Here is an 11,346-nt window from a genome sequence, read left to right as displayed (position 1 = left end):
ACCGTGGCGCTCGGAGTGCAACACAGTCCTTGCAACTTTTTTCGAAATTTGCAAGGATGAAAGGTATGATGATTTTAAAGCCAATCTGAAAAAATTGAGTGGTTTTACGATCTGTAGGTAGGCCAAATTAAAGTTGCAATCTCAAAATTGAACCCTACCCAGATTGTCGAAAAATGCAAAATTTGAATTTTGAAAAAGAGAGGGAAACTGAAATTTTGAATTTTATGATTTTAGGGGGAATGCCAAAAGCAATGCAAGTTTTGAAATTCAAAAGTTGACTCAATTTCACGCAAAATTCAATTTTGAAAGCGGAAATCAAAGTTGTTGTAATTAAGCACTTAATTTCAAAAGTCACAAAATGCAAGAATTTGAATAAAGCAGTGAAATTTTTAATGAATGTTAACACATTTTTCAGATTTAGGACAGTAAGAACACAATTTTGACACAAAATTTTAGTTTCAATGATTTTTGAATGTTTAAAAGCCTTAATCCAAGCAATCACAAGACCAACTTTGACTGTAATTTTGAAGGTGTTAAAATTGATAAAATCAGCCAAAATTCTGGATTTTAGCAGGAAAATACAGTAAGATCTCGCACCCGAAATTTCGGAAAAAATGTCGGGGACGATGGCGCTCGGAGTGCACACGGTCCTCGTAACTTTTTTCCAAATTTTTAGGGATGAAAGATATTGTGATTTTATTGCGGAATCCAAAGTTACAGCTGATTTGGAGATGTTTTGATCAGTGAAATTGTCAGTCAAAAGTTGAATCAAAAGGGTTTCAAAAATTAGGGTTTTGACACTTAACCACTTAATTTTCAAAATTAAAGCATAGATATGAATTGATAATTTGTAATAGAAGGATAGATCTGAAACAAGCATTAACATTTAAACATTTCACAAGCTTAATTACTAAAAAGAAATTTTAGGGTTTTTATGCAATCACCTCTAAAATTTTGCAAAAGATCAAACATGGAAATGTAATCAATTTTTTCAGATCTAAGCATGAAAAATCAGAAAGGATGTTCACGTCGGGTTCACCAAAATGTAAAGCGGAAAATCGCGATCGAACCCTAGTTGCTCTCCCCTCTTCCAACTCCAAGGAGAGAGAAGGGAGATTCACTAGGGTTGATGGTTTTCACTTAGGGGAGAGACTTTACATTCAAAAGAGGGGTTGAAACCTACAAGATCCAATCCCACGCAATACAAGATTGGATGCTAAATGAGTTTCAAGGGTTAAGACAGCAAGGCTACCCTCTTTTGTAAAGAATGTGCATAGAGGAATTAAGCTAGGAATGCGTAGAAAGTGAGAAAGATTCGCTTATAAACTGAGATAGGGATATAGTATGAAGCTGCGGACCTGGAATTAGCAGTAAAATGTCGATACGGCGCTGTCCTGCAAATTTGAGCAAAAGTTGTCGGGACGATGGCGCCCGGCGCCACGGTCCTCCGAAAAATCCGCGAAACGAAGGGGGATCTGTTCGTCTCTGCACAAGGATTCCAGATCTTCAATTTCAGCCGCGTACCTGCAATCTACACACAGAAAAGCGAAGACGATTGGGGGGTTAGGGATTAGGGGTTTGCCTTTAGGTCAAACCCCAGTTTTGGAATTAACCAAGAAATGAGCAAGAGCTGTAAATGTAAATGACTGTAAAACAAGTACTAATACCTTGTTCTAAGGATGTTTGTATCCTTATGTGCGAAGGTTTAGATGTTGTATGTTGTATGTTGTAGTAGTATGTGATCTCCTCTTCAATGGTTGAATCCTTGTCTTGAATGCAACACTTAGCCTTGAATGGAGACTTGAAATGATCAATTGCTTGAAGGAATGCTTGAATTCTTGAATGCTTGAGTATAGTTTCCACGCCTTTTCCATCATGTCGAATGAAAGAGGAAAATGTAGTTTATATACTTGTCATTTAGGGCTGATAGACTGATTTTCCCGACCTTAGGCCGACCAGGAAATGATAATTTCCAAATTGCAAACAAAAAGACCCGAGACCCCTTAGGAGACTGGGGCCAAAATAGGACCCAGGGACCAGGGCGCTGGGCGCCATGGTCCTGGGGACCAGGGCGCTGGGCACTCTGGTCCCACCTCCCGGGACAGCAGGGTGCAAAGGAGGTTCAGGCCAGGGTGCAAGAAAATGCAGTTTTCAGTGTCATAATCAGGTTTCAGGGTCTCCATTCAGGTTGCATCTTGCGTCGCCATCGTGAAGACCGAAATGCAGTCAAAATTGCAAGTGTCGCAATTTTAGGACGCTACAATGGGATCATCGGAAAGGATGGAAGGGGTATCTTGATCTTTCTTAGGAAGTGGAATGTCAATGGGATTTGAAAGGACATTTTTTTCATGAAATGGAAGAGGATCATTTGGGATTGGAAGGACTGGGATATCTTGATCTTGCTCAAGGAATGGAGTGTCAATAGGACTTTGGATAGGATGGACAAGAATAGGGGAATCATCATGAGTGTCTGGGAACATGGGGTCCTGGTAAACAATTGGATGGGATGATAAGGTTTCGAGATCTTGATCTTGATCTATTTCAAGACACATTTCTTCATGCTCTAAATTATCCTCTTGAATTGAGGTTGGACTTTGGATATGCATGGAGGATTTTGGCAAGGGATTAATGTTTTGACATGAAGGAAATGCACTTTGAACATTTGTAGTGGATTCTGGCAGGGAATCAATGCTTGAACATGAGGAAGAGGGACTTCGAATGGGGTCCTCTAAAACAAGTAATGGCAATAAAGTGCATGAAGGCATTGGGTCTTGTATTTCTAAAACATGACAAGGATGTGCATCATGAACTAGATTATCTTGGCAATCAATTATGGATAGCCCTTGGATAATTTCATCCTTGGTGTATTGTTTGATGATGACAATATGGAAGGTTCTTGGGAAACTTCTAAAGGTGTAGGGATAGATGCCACTGGAGAGTCAATTTGTTTGTGGGGGGATGAGGCATTGCTAGACATAACTGTATTATCTTGATCTTCTTCAAAGAACTCACTTGGTAGGTTCCTTAAGAGCCTTGCAATAAAGCCACCTTTCTTTCGAGGTTTTGACATGGTTGTATCTGGAATTTGAACTTGTTTTTGGTTAGATGTCATGTTTTGATATTGGACTTGGTTCAATTGTTTCGACATGTTTGAAACTTGGCTTGGTGTGTGCTGCAACCTTTATTCTTGAATGTTTAGTTGTGGTTGTTGACATTGATATGTTGATTGAACTAGTTGATATTCCACCATTGGTTGAACTATTTGTGGACATTGTATAGTTGGTTGGACATATTGTTGAAATTGGACCATTGGTTGTGTTGGTTGTATATGTTGGACCATTGGTTGTGTTGGTTGGAAATGTTGGACAATTGGTTGTGTCTGTTGGAAATGTTGAACAATTGGTTGTGATGGTTGAAAATCTGATTGATCGTAAACACCTTGTTCTTGTTGTGAAGGCACATAATGTTGTTGTCTCTTTTCTTGAAATTGTTTCATCATCTCTATTTGTGAGAGGAGAGCTAGTATGTCTGATCGTTCAATAAGAGATCTTACATCAATTGGCTCAATTTTTGGATTTTGACCTGGAAATTTTTGAAACATTTTGGACATTTGTGATCTATTCTTCTCATTGTTTTTCACTTTTTGTTCCAAAATCTCTTTTCCTTGAGCTAGTTTCTCCTCTAGGTTTTGTATTTGGACATTTACATCATTATGATAAGTTTGATCCAAGTTTTGAGACATGTAGAGATTGGATTGACATGATTCATTTCTCAATTGTGATGACATGGCTTCGTAAGAAGGTTGAGACCTCATTTCAACAAACATGTCACTATGCAATGCAACTAATGGGATTGACAAATGTAACCTAAAAGGATGACAATGCAACTTAATGTTTTTGGACTTTTTGAATTTTTGGAATGACAACTAGATGCAACGAAATGCAATGAAAATGTGACCTTGCTTTGGACCTTTGAGTTTCTATGGTTTGATAATGTTATGCAACTAAGTGCAACCTATTTTTTTGTTATTATTTCAAGAATTTTTGGAAATGATATGCAATCTTAAGCAATGGTAATGCAACCTATTTTTTTGTTGTTTTTGAAGATTTTGACAAACTTTTTGGAATGCAAACCTAAAGACTCAACCTTGGGAAGTTGATATGAAGCCAAGACCTTAAAGGACAAAGGACCAAATGACAATAGGACAAATTGACAATGTCTCACCTATATGCTTAGATACTAAGCTAGGTTTGACAAAAATGATATTGATGACAAAAAGACAAAAGTTTGATAAGGTCTAGACTTCCTAACAACAACTTAGGGTATTATCCAAAGTTTTGATTTTCTCAAGTTTGACAAACCCAATTCCTGAGACTAAATGTAAGAAGGCAATGACTATGACAATGACTTAGGATATGACAATGAAATGCAAACTTAATGAAATGATTTTAAACCTAAGTGCAAAATGAGGACGCTTGCAATGAAAAGGACTAAAATGAACGGAGATGACCATATGCCCTAGGACCTAAGTGGGACTATGCAAAACCTAGCCTAAAGTGACATGAATTTTGAAACAAAGACATTCTATGTTTTGACAAGCCATGTTCAAATGTTGGATGAATACTTGGACAAATTTGGACTTTTGTTTGGATCTTGATTTTGAATTTGAAGGTTATTGATTTTGAAAATCCAAGTTGATTATGAGCGCTTTTGAAAGTATTATTTTTTTTAATTTAACCTTTGACAATAATGGAAGACAAAATGTTTGTTTGACTTTGACCCAAGACAATCAAGCACATTTACAACAAATCCTATGGCTGGCAAGGGCAATATCTATTGAATCCACTAACCATAAAATACAACACTTAGCCAGATAGCTAGACGCTTGGTAGCACTGGCTCCCCCTTACAGTGCACTCACTTCTTGGGCATACCAAGCTTCAAGTTCAAGGGGCATCACTTCCCAAGAACTTGCTATCTCTAACTAAGGAGTACATGAGAGGTGTCTTCGGCATGCATGTATCATAATTCCTGAGCCAACAGATAGAAGGATTTTTGCCTTTACAAAACCGGAGATTCTAGTAAGGGCATCCATTCGGGTGGGTATTGATCTGGCGAATAAATCGTCGCAATACCATTCCAGCACCTATTGTCTACAACTTTCATTGCATCCACAGTTATTTAGAGTGGTTCAGAATAGCTTGGTTTTAGCCCGTCACCACTTAGGGTCATTCCCTCTCACCAATGCCTATGCGAAGTGCCAGGCAAATCGAGAGGCAAGCCCAATTCTAAGGCTTAAAACACACAATCAAATTGAAAACAAAGAAAGCATGCATGGTAATCATTATCCTTTAGGAAACAAAATGTGCAACTACTTTAAAAATTTGCAAGCAAAATGTTGTTTTTAAATGTGAGTCTTTGACTGCGTCCTGCATGAGATTCATTAGTAGTTGTATTCTTCGTCTTTGTCACACGTAACGCCAAGATGCTGCATAGAGAATTAGTACCAAAAAAACCATAATGCAAGAAACAAATTGCAAACAAACAAACTTGCAAGTGAAAACAACTATTTTTACCCCTGTTTCTAGCCTCACACAGGCGCAGATCTTAGCTACATAGGCACAGATCTAAGCTACACAAGCGTAGATCCCTTCTGCATAGGCGCAAGAGTGTCCAGAAAGGTCTGAATTTCTCTGTTTCTTGGGTTTTCACCTGCAAATCAGCTCAAAAGGCACTCAAAAGCATGGTTAAATGGTAGGTTCACATCGGGTTCACCAATTAATGTAGATAGGAATTTGGAAACCATCAAAGCAATATAAACATTAAACTAGCTCAATCACAAAAACTAGATTGCAATGAAAGAAGTCCTAAAAACATTCAATAGAGATATTAAAAATAAGACATTCAAACCAGATGCAAACCATTACAAATGTGAATATCTCCTCCAGAATTCTCCATTGTTCTTCTTTCTCCTTCAAATTAGTGTGTTTGTGGATCTCACCTACAAGTGCACAAGCATAGTATGAAAGCAAGATTGACAAGATGAGATGATAGCGTAAGGAACTAGAAGTGTGATTGATTCTCTAAAAATGTGATTAGATCTGATAATGTGATTAGATTCTTGATTGAAGAAAATCATCCAATTTATAGACAAATTGGAGAGATGACAAGATTAGCATGAAATTGATTCGAATGGAAATTCAAATCAAGAATAGCAAAATTATGACAAGTGTATGACAAATTTCTATGCAAGGTGTTATGACAAATTATGACAATTTATGACAAATTATGACAAATTGCTATGCAAGATTTTATGACAAAAATTTGAAATTAGAAATAGAAATTAGGAGAAATTAGAAAATTAGGTTAGAAATGATGAATTGGAAATTAAGAAATTAGAAATTGATAAAAATTAGGAAATTAGGTGAATTAATTAATAACTTTTCATTCATTAATTAATTCACAAAAAGAGAGGGAATTAATTAGCCAATTAAATAAATATTTAATTGTGACAAGAAGACTTAGGATAAATAAATAAATTATTTAACCTAGAGGGAAAATGACAATCAAGATTAAATGAATAAATCATAAAATCCTAGAAATAAGAGGACAAGGAATTAGGTCAAGACAACAAGAAATTAATGTCGATTCGATCATGATTTTGATTGACAAAGGACCAATGCTGATAAATGATTGAGATTGGTTGACAAATTGACCAAGATTGATAAAGAGATCAAATTGATAGGCACCAATTGATGAGGAACAATGACTAATTGATCCAAATTGACATGATTGAAAAAGGACAACAATCGATGACAAATTGATCACAAAATGACAAGATTGACAAGGACAACGATCGATGACAAATCGATCGCAAAATTGATGAGATTGACAAGAGGAGAAGGATCAATGACGAATCGATCGGAACATGACAAGATTGAAAAGGACAATTATCAATGACAAATCGATCACAAAATTGATGAGATTGACAAGAGGACAAGGATCGATGATGAATCAATCGCAAAATGACAAGATTGACAAGTTGATAAGGATCGATGACGAATCGATCGCAAGATGACAAGATTGATGACAAATTGATCACAAAATGACAAGATTGACAAGTTGATAAAGATCGATGATGAATCAATCGCAAGATGACAAGATTGACAAGAGGACAAAACCCTAATTCTATCATCGATTAGGATTGACGATGTCCAAAATGAAGTCGAATTGGTGATGTCAAAATATGCCAAATGAGCACTCACATTGATATGACAGGATAACATCAACCAAAATCATGACTGAAGATTATTATCGACAAGACCAAATTTGAAAGCGAGACAAATGAAGAATGCAGAAGAAGGACTCGATGCTCGCAAATGATAAAGACCAAGTGCGCAACATAGAAGAAATGTTAATGCGACGCAAAAACCCTAAAATAAGGCAATGTGCCAATGTTAAAGTATGACTCCGCAAGCATTGACCATTTTTAGACGTCTACACCTTGAATGCTTCTAGTCCTTATTAGTCCACAAAGGTTAGTATGAACCAAATCTAGTAAATGTTCTGCTGAGAAATATTTTCTCTTGAAAGTTGAGGATGTCATCTTCCCTAATGAACATTCCTTACACAGAGCATTCATCGGTTAGTCCAACTAGGGAAAACCTTTTACTAATTTGGACTTACTAACTTTTACAATATTATCAAAGTTCACATGACAAAATATCTTATGCCAAATCCAAATATCTTCTACTTTTGTAATTAAAAAATTGTTGAATTTAGAACTTAGGTGAAACAAGTTACCTTTTGTCTTCTTGCCGATTGCAATCAGTTCACCTTTGCTTCCATAGATTTTGCACATCCAATTCTTGGATTTTAGTGGATAGCCTTTGTCATTGAGTTTAACACTCAAAAGATTGTGTTTCAATCCTTCAACCTAGTAGACATCATCTACACTTCTCTTTCCATTCAAAGAGATGGTTCCCTTTCCTTTTACCATGCAGAGTGAGTCATTCCCAAATCTCACAACACCTCCATCAAATTCCTTCAAAGTAAGAAACTTACTTTGGTCACCAATCATATGGTGTGAACAACCATTGTTTATAATCCAATCATCAAAACTATCCATGTAAGAGACTAAAGCCTTATGATCTGATGTATCTTCTTTAGTGGCCATAAATACAATGTCCTCATTTGCATCTTCCTTAGATTCCTCATATGTAATTCCTCCATCCACAACAATGAGACAACCACTTTTGTCTTTGCCTTTGTACTTTTAAAACTTTTCTCATTTTTGCTCATTATCTCTATTTGGACAATTAGCAGCAATATGTTCAATCTGGTTACATGCAAAACACTTCAAAGGTAATTTACCTCTATACTTACTGGTACCTCTAGGTAACCTCTTGGCCAACAATGCTTCAAGCTCAATTAGACTATCTTCATCATCAACCTCTCTACTGGATCTAGACTCGTGACTGTAACTAGCTTCTCTGCTTTTCCTTACCGATGGGTTTGAAACTAAATCTCTAAATGCATACTCTAATTTCTGAATACTTCCATCATAACCATTTAATTCAAAAGCAGTTAGTTTACCAGTGATAGAGTCAATAGTTACCTTTGATTTATCAATAGACTTGAGTTCTTGAATGGCTGCAACCAGGATAGCGTAGACTAGTAGAAGGGTTCTCAACACCTTGCTAACCACTGTGCTATCTTCCACTATACCACCAACACTTTTGATCTCATTGACTATCTCCTTGATCCTCTGACCATACTATTGAATGTTCTCTCCATCAACCTTCCGCATATCATCAAATTTACCTCTCAGACTCTCTTCTTTGGCAATCTTAACATGTTCATCACCACTATAGTTATCCTTAAGTTTTTTCCACACCTCATAAGAAGTCTCCAATCCATGGACATCAACATACTTTGAATCAGAAAAGGAACCGATAATGGCCTCCAATGCTTGATTATTCTCTTGTTGCTCCTTCTTTTGATCATCTAACAAAATCCCACTAGGAAAGTTATATTTAGTAATAATATATTCCCAATATTGGCTTCCTAGACTCTTGATATAGATCTTCATCATATCACTCCAAATTCTCTAGTTTTCCCTATTGAACTTTGGAGCTTCTTTCTTCATCATGTTCTCCTCTAGATCTTTACCTCAAGCTATTAGTCTTAAACACAAGAGGACCTAGAATGCTCTGATACCAATTGATGATATGATGAATCAATAAGGATCTGGTCAATTACTAAAGGGGGGGGTGAATTAGTAGATAGAAAACAAACTAAACTTCCACCAAACTTAATCCCAACTCATAAATCGATCACTAAACTAACCGGTTTAAGCACTATAACAAAAATTGTTACTACACTATCAAGCTTACCGATTGACTAAAACATCAATGATACAATGTAACAGATCTAAAACTCACATACCATTTAATAAAAACATCAAACCACTTTACTAACATCAATAATAGCTCATTTCAGATCACTTCCGGTCATCTAAACATATCTAAGTGGCTTTACCAGTTAAACATATTAACCATATCAAAACATATAATCACAAAATCATTCACCACTTGACACAATGATTTTTGATGTGGAAAACCAAATGGGAAAAACCATGGTGGGGATGAATACCCACAAGTATTCTGACCTCTTCTGAAGTTCTCTCTATTAGGAGACAAGCCTTGTTGGAAGCTTTACAAAAATGTCCTATTAGGAACAAATCCTATTAAGGACCACCTAGTTAAGGGATTGACTACAATACGTTGTTAGGAGTAACCTCGATAGAGGATTTCAAATCCAAACTAATGGATCACTTGGTTCGAGGATTTAAAAAGCACCAAGCCTATTAAAGCTTACCCGATTAAAAGATTTAACTATTGTAATTGTTAAAGAACAACAGGGTCTTTGGTTGATCTGGTAATAACATTATCCTAATTAGTCAGATTCTTTTATGCTTGTATCTACCTTAAAAACATTCTATAGATACTACTTCTGGTTCAGCAATAGTCTCACTACCACACTTAAGAAAATTGCCAACACAATTACAAACCTCTCATCAACCTTATAAAGAAATACAATAGGTTAGTAACAAATCACAAAACCTAATATCTCATAGAGATTACAAACTTATTAGTTCGAACATGACCATTGGATTACATAGCAATCAGTTGCACATTATTCTAGACAACTTCGACCGCTCCTGGATCACTACACATTGGATCTTGTAACTCATCATGCGTTATTCACTTCATGCTATGCATATGTTCATTCCCAAGATAAAACTGTTATCTCTACATGCCAAAACCACTTTGAAACTCATCACGTGCATCATGCATACATGGCATCTCCATCTATGATCAAAATTTGATCATAGATCATCATAACCAATTCACCAAGCTATATCGATTAGGGTTCAGAATATCAGTAGATTAGGGTTACTGGTTGATCACTCTGCTTAAATAACAATACTTGTTTCCTTCATTTCTCTACTACCTATTACATTACTCCATCACTACTGGTTGCAATACAACTCCATTACTAGTTATTATTGACATCAATGACAACACTATAGTTCATCAATGCAAGCTTCATGCAATGCCAATAATATAAATAATGAAAAAATTGCATTCATACATGTAAAAATTATAAACAAATCTATCCTTAGGGGTCAAAGGGGTTTTAAGTGGTCAAAGGGGTCTTAAGGGGTCCTATTAGGGGTCTTAAGGGGTCTTCGGGGGTCTTAAGGGGTCATAGTGGTCTTAAGTCCAATCATAGGGTTCTTAAGGGGTCATAGCATAGTCTTAAGGGGTCATGGTGGTCTTAAGATTGCTCATAGGGGTCTTAAGGGGTCAAAGCATGGTCTTAAGGGGTCAAAGAGGTCATAGTGGTCTTAAGGGGTCATAGTTGTCTTAAAGGGTCATAGTGGTCTTAAGGGGTCATAACTTGGTCTTAAGGGGTCATAGTGGTTTTAAGGGGTCTTAAGGAATCTTATGATATAATGGGGCCTATTATGTGATAATATGTCCTATTAAGACATAATAGGGCCTATTATGTGATAATAGGTCCTATTACATGTCATAATAGGACCTATTATGTGATAATAAGTCCTATTATGATATAATAGGTCCTATTACACATAATAGGCCCTATTACGACATAATGGGGCCTATTATGTGATGCTAGAACCTAATACGACATAATAGAGCCTATTATATGACAATAGGTCCTATTATGTCATAATAGGACCTATTATCACATACTAGGTCCTATTATGTCATAATATGATCTATTATGTGATAATAGGTTCTATTACAACACAATGGGG

This window comes from Cryptomeria japonica, chromosome 9 (genome assembly GCF_030272615.1).
Source record: "Cryptomeria japonica chromosome 9, Sugi_1.0, whole genome shotgun sequence".
NCBI lineage: Eukaryota > Viridiplantae > Streptophyta > Pinopsida > Cupressales > Cupressaceae > Cryptomeria > Cryptomeria japonica.
The sequence above is the reverse complement of the archived record's forward strand: the minus strand, read 5'-3'. Positions refer to the sequence as shown.